Source organism: Lepidothrix coronata, unplaced genomic scaffold (assembly GCF_001604755.1).
Source record: "Lepidothrix coronata isolate B3197 unplaced genomic scaffold, Lepidothrix_coronata-1.0 Scaffold62, whole genome shotgun sequence".
NCBI lineage: Eukaryota > Metazoa > Chordata > Aves > Passeriformes > Pipridae > Lepidothrix > Lepidothrix coronata.
In genome coordinates, this window is record NW_016690242.1 from 3246922 (window position 1) to 3261043 (window position 14122).

At 44.0% G+C, this 14122-nt stretch overlaps 1 protein-coding gene across 16 annotated transcripts in view; it reads left to right on the forward strand.

Annotated features, from left to right (window-relative positions):
* The first annotated feature begins 12913 nt into the window (after window positions 1–12913).
* DYNC1I1 (dynein cytoplasmic 1 intermediate chain 1) overlaps window positions 12914–14122 on the forward strand; it is a 186766-nt gene continuing 185557 nt past the window's right edge. For 5 of the 16 annotated variants that reach the window (XM_017817658.1, XM_017817659.1, XM_017817656.1 and 2 more), the window contains exon 1: window positions 13458–13723. The gene's annotated coding sequence lies outside the window, so the exon portion shown is untranslated. Of the gene's footprint in view, window positions 13015–13457; window positions 13724–14122 lie in introns of those variants that run through there. The other 11 variants (XM_017817668.1, XM_017817672.1, XM_017817671.1 and 8 more) reach the window with 5 other exon arrangements.

Here is a 14122-nt window from a genome sequence, read left to right on the forward strand (position 1 = left end):
GTGTGCCCAGGTGGCCAAGAAGGCCAATGGCATCCTGGCCTGGATCAGGAACAGTGTGGCCAGCAGGACCAGGGAAGTGATTCTTCCCCTGTACTCAGCGTTGGTGAGGGCACACCTGGAGTACTGTGTCTAGTTCTGGGCCCCTCAGTTCAGGAAGGATATTGAGGTGCTGGAGCAGGTCCAGAGAAGAGCAACAAGGCTGATGAAGGGACTTGAGCACAAGTCCTGTAAGGAGAGGCTGAGGGAGCTGCGGTTTTTCCACCTGGAGAAGAGGAAGCTCAGGGGAGACCTCATCACTCTCTACAACTCCCTGAAAGGAGGTTGTAGCCAGGTGGGGGTTGGTCTCTTTTCCCAGGCAACCAGCAGTAGGACACAAGGGCACGATCTTAAGCTCTGTCAGGGCAAGTTTATGTTGGATATTAGGAAGAAATTTTTTACAGAGAGAGTAATGAGGCATTGGAATGGGCTGCCCAGGGAAGTGGTGGATTCACTATCCCTGGAGGTTTTTAAGATGAGACTGGATGTGGCACTTAGTGCTGTGGTCTAGTTAACCACGGCAGTGTTGGGTCAAGGTTGGACTTGATGATCTCGGAGGTCTTTTCCAATTGGGTTGATTCTATAATTCTATGATGATCTGCAAACTTGCTGAGGGTGCCCTCTGCCCTGTCATCCAGACCACTGATGAAAATGTTGAACAGTATTAAACCCAGCACTGACCCCTGAGGTACACTGTTAGTTCCTGGCTTCCAACTAGACTCCGTGCCACAGAAGTTCAGTTTTCAGAGTACCTCACTGTCTGCACATCCAGGCCATGCTTCATTGGGTTCTCCATAAAGATCTTATGAGAGACAGTGTCAGAGGCCCCACTGCAGTCCAGGTATCTGCCGCTTTGTCCTTGTTGTTGTACTTTTTTTATACTTTGCCTCTAATTTCTATTTGTAACTCCCTCACCATGGCTACCAGGCTGGCAGAGCTAAGTGCACCAGTACACAGAGTTTTCAAAAAACTGCCCTTCTCAAAGAGTCGACCAGTTCCACTACAGTTTTAAAACCTTTAACTGAGAAATGTAAGAGAGTTGGCAATTATCCCTCAATCCTTCTGCAACATGAGCCTCCTGTCCTTCTGCCCTGACGGAGTGAATTGTGTCCCTGCCACCTAGTGGCATCATGTCACTGTCTGATACTTACTTTATGATGATACTCACACTTTTATGAGGTGTTTTATTTTTCTTTTTTATGCATTAAACCCCTTTGTAGTAATTGAAGATCAAGCATCAATCAATGTCTGGAGTCTAAATGGAAGTTCTTATGTATAATGAGAAGCCTGAATAAATAGGAGGATTGAGAATACTGAATAACGGTATTTTACTAGCAGTGTATTAAATGCATCAAAGCACCAGTATTTGAACAAACTCAAAATACAGAGGTGAATAAGGAAACAAAAGTAGTGTTATTCTAATAGGTAATGACTTATTAGGCCTGTTTTTCTTAGCTCCTATAAATTACACATAAAACTTAGTGATTGAAAAAGAATTAAAATGGGAAAAAAAATGAAAAATAAATGGTGTCCATTCCAGTCACTCTGTTATATCATGTATCATGTATGTGCTGTTATATCATCTATCATATATATGCTGTACCATGCAATATACCCATACCCTCTCATTCACCCATCAAATCTTCTTGAAGAATGTGATGGTTAATGAAACAGTGTGTAGCACTGTTTAGTTTTTGCAACAAGAACTAAAGGGATGGGTTCATGGACTAAAAAAGTATTAATCATCTAAGTATATAGGGACAGTATATCGTATATAGGGACAGAATATGGTATATATACACCATATAGTATATAGTATATAGTATATATACACCATATATGGTTTGGATGATAGACAGCAGGATCATCAAATGGATGAGATGCTGGCTTTTCAGTGGCTGGTGTTGTGGAGTAACTCATTCTTCTGAAAGATCCCAGACTGCTATACGTAGAGAAACATTCTTCAGCTAAACAGGGAAGATATTGTAATAAAACCTTTACTAAAAGGTAGAATATTAGCTGTCTTTCTTTAGGATAGTAATTTTAAAAAAAGTACATATACAGGATGAACCAGTGGAAAGCAGAGTATCTGGTCATGCTCCAAAAAGGTATTTATACTTAGTGAAGAGATTTGTATGTATATTGTCTAGACACATACACAGAACTATTTTTATTTTCATCATAATCATGGTGAGAAAACCATGCTGAGGTGAGAATACATTCATCTTCCTGATGTGGAGTGTGACATAGGTAATGGTTCCTCTGGTGCAGTTTGACATTTTTCACAGATACTTACTTTTCTATTAACTGTGTCTCCTTTATAGTAATACCACAAGGGTTGTTTTTTTCAGGGGATGGGGTGAAAAGCAGTATGCCTTTATAAATCCATCTACTCAAATTAGTGGTTACAAACAAAAAACTCCATCATCATACTAATGTAGAGTAAAATTGGCAGTGCCCTTCTAGATCTTTATGTGATCTGCTGGATTTTCTTTTCCTGTGTAACCCTGGAATAGGATTTCTTGCATGTGTAATAAAATGGAGGGACAACTGCAGCACGTTTGTAAACTTTTTACTCCTACACTGCTTACAATGCTTTCAAAATAATTCCACATAATCGTCATTTTTCCTTAGTATAGTTGTATTAGTAGCACATTAATAAAAGCTGCTGGTGGTGAGGAGGGCTTTGCATCTTACTGTACTGCGAAGCCTGACAGTTAATTTTCAAAAACTAATTCCTGCTAATGAGTTACTACTCCTGGATGCTTTTGGAGAGGCATTAGCAATATGTGCCAGACCTGCCAGCTGTGCTGCTGGGAAGTTGTGAGATGCAGGAAGTAGATACAGGCTGCAGGCAGCTGTCAGCCAATTATGTAAAGGAAGGTATCAAAGAAAACACTGCACAGCAGGTGCAGCCCAGGGAAGAAGATGTAACAGTAGCCAATGACACAGAAATGGGAAGAGTTGCTGAGATATTAGCTGGTGGCACATCATGGCCGCCCCATGAAATACACAGTCCCAAGGCTGCAACAAAGCCTCTGCCTTGCTGTAAGCTACAGCTTCACAGGAGCAGGCTATGAGAACTGAAGTGGCTTAAAGTGAATCTCTCACAATGTGCATTTACACAATATTTTACAATGGATGGGTATAGCTGATGTGAACTTCATCTGACTAAAAGATGTCATCCACATTTAGGCTACGGGCATCTCCCAAAGCTGAGGCCTGTGTTCAGTCATGCAGCAGGTACCTTGCTCCCCTGCTCATTCAGAGGGAAGCCTGGAGGCATGGAAGGCTGCAGGTGGAGCTGTGCAGTGCTTCAGGATCCTTGAGCTGCTTGCCAAGGCAGCTGCAGGGCAGCTGCTGAGAAACCCTTCTCCCACGTGTTGTACATAGCTCTCACCCTGCAAAAAGGTCTTGGAAGCCCATGTTCTTCCCCAAAAGTGAGACACTCCCCTTGTAACACAAGGACCCAGAAATGCCAGCATTGCTGCAGGGGTGGAGGCAACATTGCCTTCTGCCAGTAACACAAATGTCAAGAAGAAACACCCTTATCTAGGGAATGGCTGGGGTAGGAGCATAACAGCTCCTTGGGCAAATACTGTAGCAGAGTCAAGACAACACTGACAAGATTTGTCTGCTGATAGACAATGTTTCATGGGAAAAAAATGTGATCCTCCTTTTTTCCTGCTTTCCCCACTCTGTGCACCATACAGTCAGTTAGACCCATGGCATTTGCAGCAGCTGCCCAGGGCACACCCGACACCTCAGGCTACAAGCTGGGTACTAAAGAGACCCTGCGAGGCAGGGCAGTGTTCTTTTGTTTTCGCAACAATGACTCAGCTGTGATAACTCCCTTCTGGAAAGGCATTAACAGCTTCACACACAGCCTGAGGGGTCATCTCTGCAATGATGGACTGGCATAATAGGCAGCTGCAATGATCTAGACCATCGAGAATTCCAAAAATATCCCATGACTAGCAGAGTTAAATCACTCATTGTGGAACTCCCTCCCTGGGGAAGGTACTGGGCATTGCCACCTGAAACTGAGCATCTATAATCCTCAGGGTTTTGGACTTCTGGTACCACTTGTCAAATCCAGAGGAGATCAACAGGAGTTGCCACTCGACAGGACTGTGATCATTACTTTGACATAACTGCAACCATCATGCGGACCAATGGCTTTCCCTGTCCTTTTACTCTGCACCCAGGGGGACCAGGTGGTGCTCAGCACAGGGGCTAATGACACCATACTACTCTTGTCCTAGGGTGCTGGGTTATACATCTGTCTTTGTGGGTTAAAATCCATTTTCTCGGTATCATTGTATTTATTGTAGTCTTTTTAGTAAATTGTAACTCTGACTTGTAATCCCTCTTGAGCTGGGTTCATTTCTCCCACTGGTTTACTTTTAAACCAGCACATGGTCCCACAAGGAATGTGGGTCCATGGGTTTCCTACTGGGGAACCTAACTGATGCTCCACTCTGAAGCTTCCTGCGTAAAGACAGTGGTGCAGGATGTGACTGCATTGCTGCAGTTAGGTAGGTTCGTAGGGCAAGAAACAAGTAATTTAATACAACTGTTTGCTTCCAGCATGACTGGCAGTATGATATCAATGCAGACATGAGGTGTCTACTAATGACACCTTACTGCTGATCTTTCATCACTCAGACACCAACAAGCCAATGTACAGTACTTCTCTTCTGACAAGTCTGTACTACTGTTTTTCTTTCTTTCTGCAGACTACTGCCAGATGTCTCACGAGCTACATGGGAATATGGTCTGTGAATGGGCATATACATGATTTGGCCACCACACAGTGTGGCCACTTTTAACAGTCCAAGAGGTAAGAAAGACTTAGGTACCCCAACCTTGACCTCCCTAATACTCCCCTCCCCTCCCTGGTCTCCACTGTAGCTCATCACTTCCAGCATACAGCCTTCTAGCAAAAGAACTCTTTTTCTAACATGACCTTGGTCTTATCTTCTCAATCAGCATCTCAGATTTCAGGCAGTTTTCTAAAGACGTCCAATGTGCTCCAAGAAACAGACGCCAGTGACTATTCCATGAAAACGTGCTGAGGCACTTCAGCACCACAGAGCACTATTGCAACTGTATGATCCCTCATGAATATATTTCCCATTGTCAATTACTGTTTCAGCACCTCCTAAATGATGAATTCTGTCAAGCTGGTGTGCAGAAGGAGAGGCAGCACCCAAGTCAGCCTCTGCTGTATTGATGGTCACAGCCCCAGAGGTAAGACAAGTTGGCACTGCTTGGGGCCATGAATTTCAGGCAGATGCCTCCTTTTCCTTTGGTGGAGACACAGACATAGAATCCTTCCTCCTTCCATCACTGTCCTCAACATTATCTGGGCTGTGCAAGTGTGACATCTAAACTTGACATCATGGCAGCAACATCTCTAACATTCACCACCTCTCCCATCACCTCTCAGGGAATGATTGTGCTGTGACTGCTTTTGTTTATTCACAGAGAACCAGCCCTGGAGCTATTGTCACCTCAGCCCTGCACTTCCTGGCAGACTCTTCCTCCTCAAAAGGCTGAGGGGTGAGTTCCTCCACCACAATTCAAGTTAGACAAGGCAGGTGCAGAGATCCCTTTCAGACCTTCACAATTCTGTAGGGCTATAGCTCTTGGACCTTTGCCTTTGTCTTGCAGAGCTGCTTGTCCTGACCCTGTCCAGACCTAAAGTTCATCCCAGGCCTTAACTCTCCTTAATCCCTATTTACTCTAATTTTCACTGGTTTTATATACATCTAGTGTACAATTTCCTAAATAAGCCTTCTGCTTCCATCTCTTCTGCAGTCTTCACTAACCTCTAGGCTAAACAGAGTGGGGTGGAATCAGTGGACAAGATTCATTCTTATTCTAGCACCTCATTCTAGAGATGCCTTGTTGGTGCAGACATAGTTCTGTCATGCCTGGAGAGAGCAGGCAGGCAGTCCTTGAGAATGGCATAGGGCATGAAATGCCTCCTTAACAGGGGATGGCTTACTAGAGATGTGTCAGTTGTATATACATGAGAGTGACATAGGCATCCCTCGAAGCAAAAATGTCGGAACTGTGCAGCCTACCAAGCATAGACATCCCAATGCAGGACATGGGTGTGTTAAAAACTGTGGGGAAGTTGTCAAGGTGAATCATTGTCATGCACCACAGTGTCTAAAAGATGCTGGATGCCTGCCTACTTTCAGTCCCAAGTCATAATCTTAGCGTCCTGTGAGTTGAGGGATCCCAAATCAGCTTACCCTGTATATGCCACAGATATGTGGCGCTCTGTTCCGATGGGAAGTGAGGACAGATAGCCCTGTTCAAGTCATGCTAAGCAGTCCTATACATTTTGGCTGCATAGAAACAGCCTCCTACCTCTGGACGGTAATGTGTAATTGATTTGATTTTCCAAAAGCCTGCGTACGAAGGCCACTTGTCTGCTGAATTTTAATTTGCCTTGTCTTGGTGAAACAGTCTGTGCTGCCATATCTTTTCCCTTAGGCTTCCTTGCTAAGATGGTTGCTACATCTCATAGCATTCAGGAGAAATTTTCTCCAACTCCTCCACTATTTATTTTTAGATTTCAATGAGAAAAAACCCATCTACAACTCTAGGCAATGGCAGCTATTTGGGATCAGAAGCAATGCTGAAATAATCATGCTTATACACTGCAACAATAAATTCCTTTAACCAAGCAGCACTTCGAAGCAGTGGAACAAGCCCACCTCAGAACTGCTTTATCAGCTATCCCCCTTTAAGAAGATTAAACTGTTATATTTCTCTGCTACTGCTTTCATCTTCCTTCTGTGAGTGTCATCCAAGCCTCCAGGCAGGCATAGCTGCTTATCCTCATCTGGAGACTTTAAGTCAGGAAAAATGAGGGTGAGGGAGAAAAAAAAAAATACAGACATATTTGTCAATAAGCAGTGAGTATGTATGAGAAGAACATGGTTAAAAAATGGAAGCCATGGCCAGGGACAGATGTCTCAGTCCCCAGGTAAGTGGTTTTCTAACACTACAACATAAACTCAGAGCTTGGACACTGCTTGAAAACTTTTGTTTTGCACTGACACATTGACAACGGCTTCTACAAAGATCTGGATCACTACTGTAATTAGCACCTATTATTGTTATGGCTGCAGATGGAACATTAAGGACATGATTTCCTATTAATTTACACCAGTAAATGCTTAAGGCATCATTATTATTTGCTGGCAAAGGTCAGCAAAGATGACTGCTTTGGGCAGAACAAAGTATGAAAAATAAGGGCCATTTCAAAGAGGTATTTTAGATAAATACTTTCCTTTAGAATCTTCCCTCCATAATGCATTTCTATTTTCAATCATGTGAATAATTTGCCAAAAGGTTCAATTTGTTGTCAAAAATAGCACTTAACTGCTTTCATACATTTTAATATATCTTCATGATGTATTAAATTAATGAATCACCTTGTATGTACTGCTGGTTTTAACTTTGGTAAAGTTAAGCTTCAAGTTAATATTTGGGAGGTCTCGGGAATCCTATAAAGAAATGTAGCATCCTTCGGTGTTTGCAAAAATGAAAATTGTTGTTGTTTCAAATCAAACATAAAGGATTGGATTTCAAACCAAAGATAGTGTGGAGAAATGAGACAGTCTTTTGCAAAAAGGACCCAATATCTGAGTGCTGCTTGTAATTCTGTAAACTCAGATATTTCTTTTGCTCCCTTCAACAAAGTTATTGAGTTCTCAGGGACTCAAAACAGGTGAATGGAGACATGTAAGTAGTTTGGTTTTTAAGAGAGAATTTCAGAGTCTGTGTTTCCTAAGCCATTCAGCCCTGCCTCAAGCCCATTTCTCTTCCAGACACTGCCATCCAAGCTGTGGAGCTCTCTTTTTGCAGCTTCCTCAGTAATTCAGAGCATGAATACAGTAGCAAAGCACAGTAAAACACTTCAAGCCTGAAGTCCTCTACAGGCCATTGAGTCTACACGTCCATTACCAGGAACTTGGAGAAGTGTCTCCCGGAATGTTCCAGTTCATTTGCAAGTCAGCTGCTTTGCTGCCATGTTTCCAAATCCTTCCCAGTACACTGAATCTTTCCAAGTAACGGGAGCTGGTTGCATTACATGGCAAGCAACTGCTATGTACAAAAAATTTCCAGATCCTTTCTTCCATGCATGCCATTTCTGTACCACGGTTACTAGTGCAAAACCAGAAGCCTGGGCAATGATGTGCTTTAATGGGCAGAGTCTCAAATGTGAAGTCAAGTTCATGATTCCTATTTCAGATGTACGGAACTGTTGAGTTTTAGGACAACACAAAAAAGACAGTTTCTTGGAGAACGATGCTTATCTTTTGTGGAAAGACCAGTATTCCATGGAATGATTTCTGCCTTAGCAACCAGGTTGAATCCACAGTCATCCTGCTAAATGTTGCTCTGCTGAGGTTTGATCAATTTGTAGAAATGTAGCTCTAACTTCCAGCTAATTGCTATTTTAGTTGGTGCTTATTATTATCACTAAACATTTATACTACAGTTCATCAAACTTTTTCAATCACAGTTGACACGTTAGTCTACTAACAACTGTATAGGTAGATTGACTGAAGAATTTATCATCTCATATAAATAGCAAATATAGAGGCTACAACAATCACAGTGTATACTTGATGTATCTCTTTTATTTTTTGACAGTAGGATGAATTTTTGAAAATAGAAGGGTACACTGCTATTCCTCTTTCTCTTGACCCATACTAGAGCTTCTCTTTAGGGTAACCAGACCTACATTACCCTCTCATCAACTTTGTATCTCTGCAAGCCAAAAAAGCTGAGAGAGCTTTCTAGGTGAAGTGAACCTCTCAGGAGACAAGTGAGAGCTAGAGTGCTAGTTGTATGAACAACAGGGATGGAGCTGAGATTTTCTGGAAAAAAACTCAAACCACTAGATCCAAATGGTTGTGTCAAAAGCTGCTCTGTTTGCATATGGACATGTTTTCCTGTCTTGCAAGTACCAGTGTGTTCTTGGCCCCCCTAATTTTCTTTTCTATTGCCTGAATAGCAGAAAAAAATAAAATTCATTGTTGCTACTACTTCCTGGAAACTCCAGGCATCTTGTGGACCACTGCAATTGTGCTGATTTGCAAATCCTGAAACCAGTACCTTATATCTTCTAAGTCCCTTGGTTACCTACCCATGGTCCCATAGAACTTTGGTGAAATTATTATTTCCTGACCTTCTAATTAATCCCTTTGGTGACAATGTTGTAGGAAAATGAGGAACAAAGCACAAAAAGAGGATTAGAAAAGAGCCTGCCACTAAAATCATTGTTTCTAAGAGCACATAGTTGAAATATGTTTGAAGAGTCACAAAAATCCAGAAGAATGTGGAACTCACCCATCTGCCAAGACCTCTCTTTATTTTCTAATTTATACACAATTTCTTATTTTAGATGTTTCTTTCTGAGAAAGAATTTTACCTTTTTAAGATAAGTGCTTTTTTTTGCTTTGTACATTTTTTTGGGCAAAGATCTTGGAACTGGCATCTGCCAACAGGAAATCAGTTGTCAGAGGAATTATTAATGACTGTGTACCAGATACATTTAAAATCTTCATTTGTTTTCTTGCTTGTATTATGGATATTCAGAAATTTTGACTGAGTGACTTGCCTGGAGAACGTAACCGTTTTCAGCAAACAATAAGAAAAGTTCTTGAATACTTTGTGCTTAACTTTTTTCATAACCAAGTAACTACTCATGTATTTCTTCCATGATTAACTAACTAGTTCATTTGTGAAGAAAAGATTTCTGAAGCCGTTCGGAATAGTGCCCTATAGTGACTTTACTGTAACAATAAACTTGACTTCAGAAGTGATATTCCACACTTTTTCTAAGTCTTGCTTTCATTTTTCATTCTTCCTTTTGATTCTTCATATAAATAATTTCCTTTGAAAAGCTGGAAGGCATTTTGGAACATCCTCTGCTATTTGCCAAGCCCAGGTTATGCCTACCATGCAATACGTGCTGCCATTTCCATCAAGCTTTAGAAATGTCTGCTTTGAAATTAATTTTTAATCTTCCAGTGGCACAAACTTCCAAGAGGGTTTGCTCATTTGTTACTGCCCTCTGTGAAGCAGGAGTTGCTTGTGCCTAAGGCAGGGAAATGCAATGCACTCCTAATTATTTGTCTCATGTTGCATCATAAATGGTTATCGGTTGGCCAGAGCAACTTATGCCAATTTTCATTAATAACTTAAATGTGAACAACTCTGTATAAAGTAACTTCAAAAGGAAAATATGTCAAATTGTTTTCCCTCGAACTTTTACAATCTAGTAATTAACCATATATTGCACTTATTAATCTCCATGGAACCTCTACATTTTACACGTGTGTAAAATAGAAGAGGGGAGACAGGCAAACAATGAATTTTTGAGGTTTTATCAATAGTCTTTTTCTCCGCACAATCCATGGACTATGATGAGCCCCAAACTTTTCCTTAATCTTTGATTTCTCTTTAGAGGACAGCATAGTGGCTGTGTGTCCACGTACAGCTAACAGAGAAGGCAGTTAGTTGATTGCTGGCCAGTTTGCCCTCTGTTGTTCTAATAAAGCAATTTGAGGCAACAGTAACTACCTTCTGAACTCACAGAGTGACAACTTAAAGGTTTTGAAAGTAATCTTAACTCTATCCTACTGCACATTCAGCTGGTGATTAAGACATACATAATAGACAATGCCTACTAGCAGAATATATGGACTTGGATAATATTATGGATTTATGTTTAATGGGAAAACATGAAATTAGTACCCATTCTGGGTTATACTGAAATGACTGGATATTTTTCATTAAAAGCTGTTATGAAGACATTATGATCTATTGATCGTAATGATTTTTTTTTGAAAAATGAATATAATCATATCTTCCTGGAGTATAAAGATTTTATCCCTGTCTCATAAAATTAGTGACAATACAATTTGCATCCCTAGAACAAGAAATCCACAAAAATGGTGAGGGCTTTTGCTGTGGAAGATTAGCGAAGATAATGGTAAGAGTAAGGTCAAAGAGAACAGAGCATCACTTGTAGAGAAAATAAGAGCATCACTTGTAGAGAAAATAGTTATTCCTTCAGAGAACTCCTTAAGTAGGCTGGTTGTGTATTTTTCTTGTGTTCCCAAAGGTTCACCTAGGATCACCTATCCTATCCTACCTAGGATCACTTCTCTCCAGATTTCCTTACAATAGCTTATTTTGAAGAGAAATTGGCCACCGACGTTCTTTCTGAACTCTTCTGTATAGGATTCCTCATTATTCAACAATAATTTTACCAGGTCTGTCATTATGTTTGATGAGGATTTTTAAACAATTTTTCCCTGACTTTTCCATTTCTGTGCTTTATTTTTTATACTTTCAAAAGACCGAATCACCTCTGGCAAATATCACAAATATAAAAATTGTGTCCCATTGAACTGGGGTTTACAGGCTTGATTTTTTTTAAAACATCCTATGTAGTTATTGGTAGAACACAAAATATCATTACTTTGTAACAAAAATTGTAGGACTTAGCAAGCTTTGAATACCTATTTATGGGATATATTAGTGTGCCTGATGTTGTCATACAATGTGATGGCATGATATGTTTATGATACTGTGATATCATGTTGCATGTGGATGATACCATGGCATCATGGTTTATATGTATATGATAGCATGTTAACAGTAGAAGAACCTCCTCGGGCACCACGGAGAACCAGTCTCATCTGTTGATTCACGAATACTAAATGACCCCAAGGCCCTCTTAGGTCAGAAACAGTTTAAAGCAATCTGCTGAGTTTGCAGGAAATTTGCAAATGGCTCACGATCAAAAGGAACCTAAACAAACCTTGTGGGATTTATGCTAAAGCTGAGACTAAGACCAACACTTCCAAAAGCAAACAGCAGTTTCTGAAGCTCAATTTTGAGTGTCTGATTTTGAAAGGGCCTTATTTTAATAAAGAGTTGCAAACCAAGTGCCCCAAACTCAAAACATTGCAAATCATACATTTAAATTCATGGGGTTTTTTACACATGCTCCAGCCTGCAGAAGTAGATGTTGCTCTCTAAGGACTTTCACAGGAGACCAAGATGTGAATCTTTCCTGCTTCAACTCCAATGAAATTGAGAAACTGTTATTTCATTACTGTGTCGTCACAGCAATGGATGCTCTTGTTCCTCTTCAGAGTTCTTTGTCTCCTGGCCAGGTGTGGTCCAGTTGGGTCTGGCACGTACTGGAGGTGAGGTGAATTCTTGATGGCTTTTCAGTGGGCTGGATATACCTCATGCTTCCCAGGACAGGCCCTGGACCTGGAATGATAGTGCCTGGAATTAGTGCTTCCCAACAAAGCAAACCAAGGGGTTGGACTCTAGGAACATGTTCCAGGATACCTTTCCTGCTCTCTTGGACCAGAGGGATGGAGAACAGTGAGTCGTATGTCCAGGACATATGGATAAACCATGGTACCAAAGGGCACATGTTTTCTTCCTGTGTGGGGCAACATATCTGTGTTCAATGAGAGGGAGAGGGAAGCTGGGTCATCTACACCAGAGGTGGATGTTATTTGTAGGAGCATGGACAATCTCCAACAGCCTTGCTGGCACCTCTCAGCCAGGAGATGGATATGTCAGTGTGGGGAGAGAAGCAGGTATCTGACCCTCCTGTCTGGTGCCTGCCCTCACAGGAGTGAGGAAACAGGGACAACCCAAAATCTCTGTCTTTGGGCAGCCTTGCCCTCATTTAACCATGAAAGCTGGGTCTTGTTCCATTGTTCTGGACATCTGCCTGTTCTTCCACAAAGGGACAAGACTATGCAGGAGCCTGCTGCCCTCATGACAGTTGATCAGGCAGCTACAGGGCTGCTGGCCAGGCCATCATGATAGAACTGATGGCCAGGCTGCCATGAGGGGGATGGTGAGTGAGGCTACAGTGAGGGTGATGATGAAGCTGCTGTGGAGGTGATGGTGAGTGTCATTGAGGATGGATATCCTAGGCAGCTTTGGGGGTGATGGCTAAGCCGTTATGGGACTGTCAGCTGCTGCTGCTGCCATGAGAATGACGGCAGGGATACTGTGGAGATAGCGGTGGATGCTGCCTTGGCTGTCGTGGGGCTGACGGTGAAGCCGGTGTTGGACTGACAGGCGGGCTGCCGTGCAGCTGCCTGCTCGGGGGCTACAGAGGGAAAGCCTGCGCCACTGTGGGGGTGACAGCGAGGGGACCGAGCCGAGTGAGTCCACCTCAGGCCGGAGCTGCTGGGGGCGGGCGCGGGGACCTCCTCCCCGAGGCCCCTCCGCCGCCACCTGCCCCGGGCCCCCCGCAGCCCCGCCCCGGTCCCGCCGGAGGCGGCGGGGGTGTCGCTGCCGGGGGCGCGCGGGTGGAGGAGGAGGAGGAGGAGGCGGGAGGAGGAAGGCGGCAGCAGCAGCTCTCGGGAGGAGCCTGTCCAGCGTGAGACAGCACATTCAGCCGGCGGCGGCGGTCCTGCCGCAGCGGCGAGCGGCACGGCACGGCACGGCTCGGCACGTCTCGGCTTAGCACGGCTCGGCTCAGCACGGCGCAGCTGCCGGTCTCGGCCATTCAGTCAGCGAGGCATCCCTCCTCTCTCCCGGCGGCGAGGGCTCAGTGAGGGCTGCGCAGCGCCGGGAGCCCTTCCACATCTCCCGGGCGCCGGCGGAGGTGAGGCACCCGCGGGGGCGGCGGGGCCGGGACGCGGCGGAGGAGCGAGCGGGGGCTGCCTTTGGGGCCCGGCGGTGGCCGCGGAGGAGCCGGGCAGGGGTCGCTCCTCGGGATGCGCCGCGGCCGCAGAGCCCGGCGGGCGGCCCGGAGGGGGGAGCGGCATCCCTGGTTGCCCAGAGGGACCGGCCGGTCCTCGCCACGGGTGGGCTCTGGCTCTGCCACCCCGGCGGCTCCTCTGCGGGGAGGGCTGCGGGGAGCGAGCCCCGCCGGCCTCGGTGGCACCTGCTCCGGTCCCTGGGGCGCCTCCCGGCCCCGGCCGCGAGTGGCCGCCGCAGGTTCCCGGCTGGTGGCTCAGCGCTGAACAGCTTAAAGCAAAAGGGGGTGGTAAAAGTTTTCCAT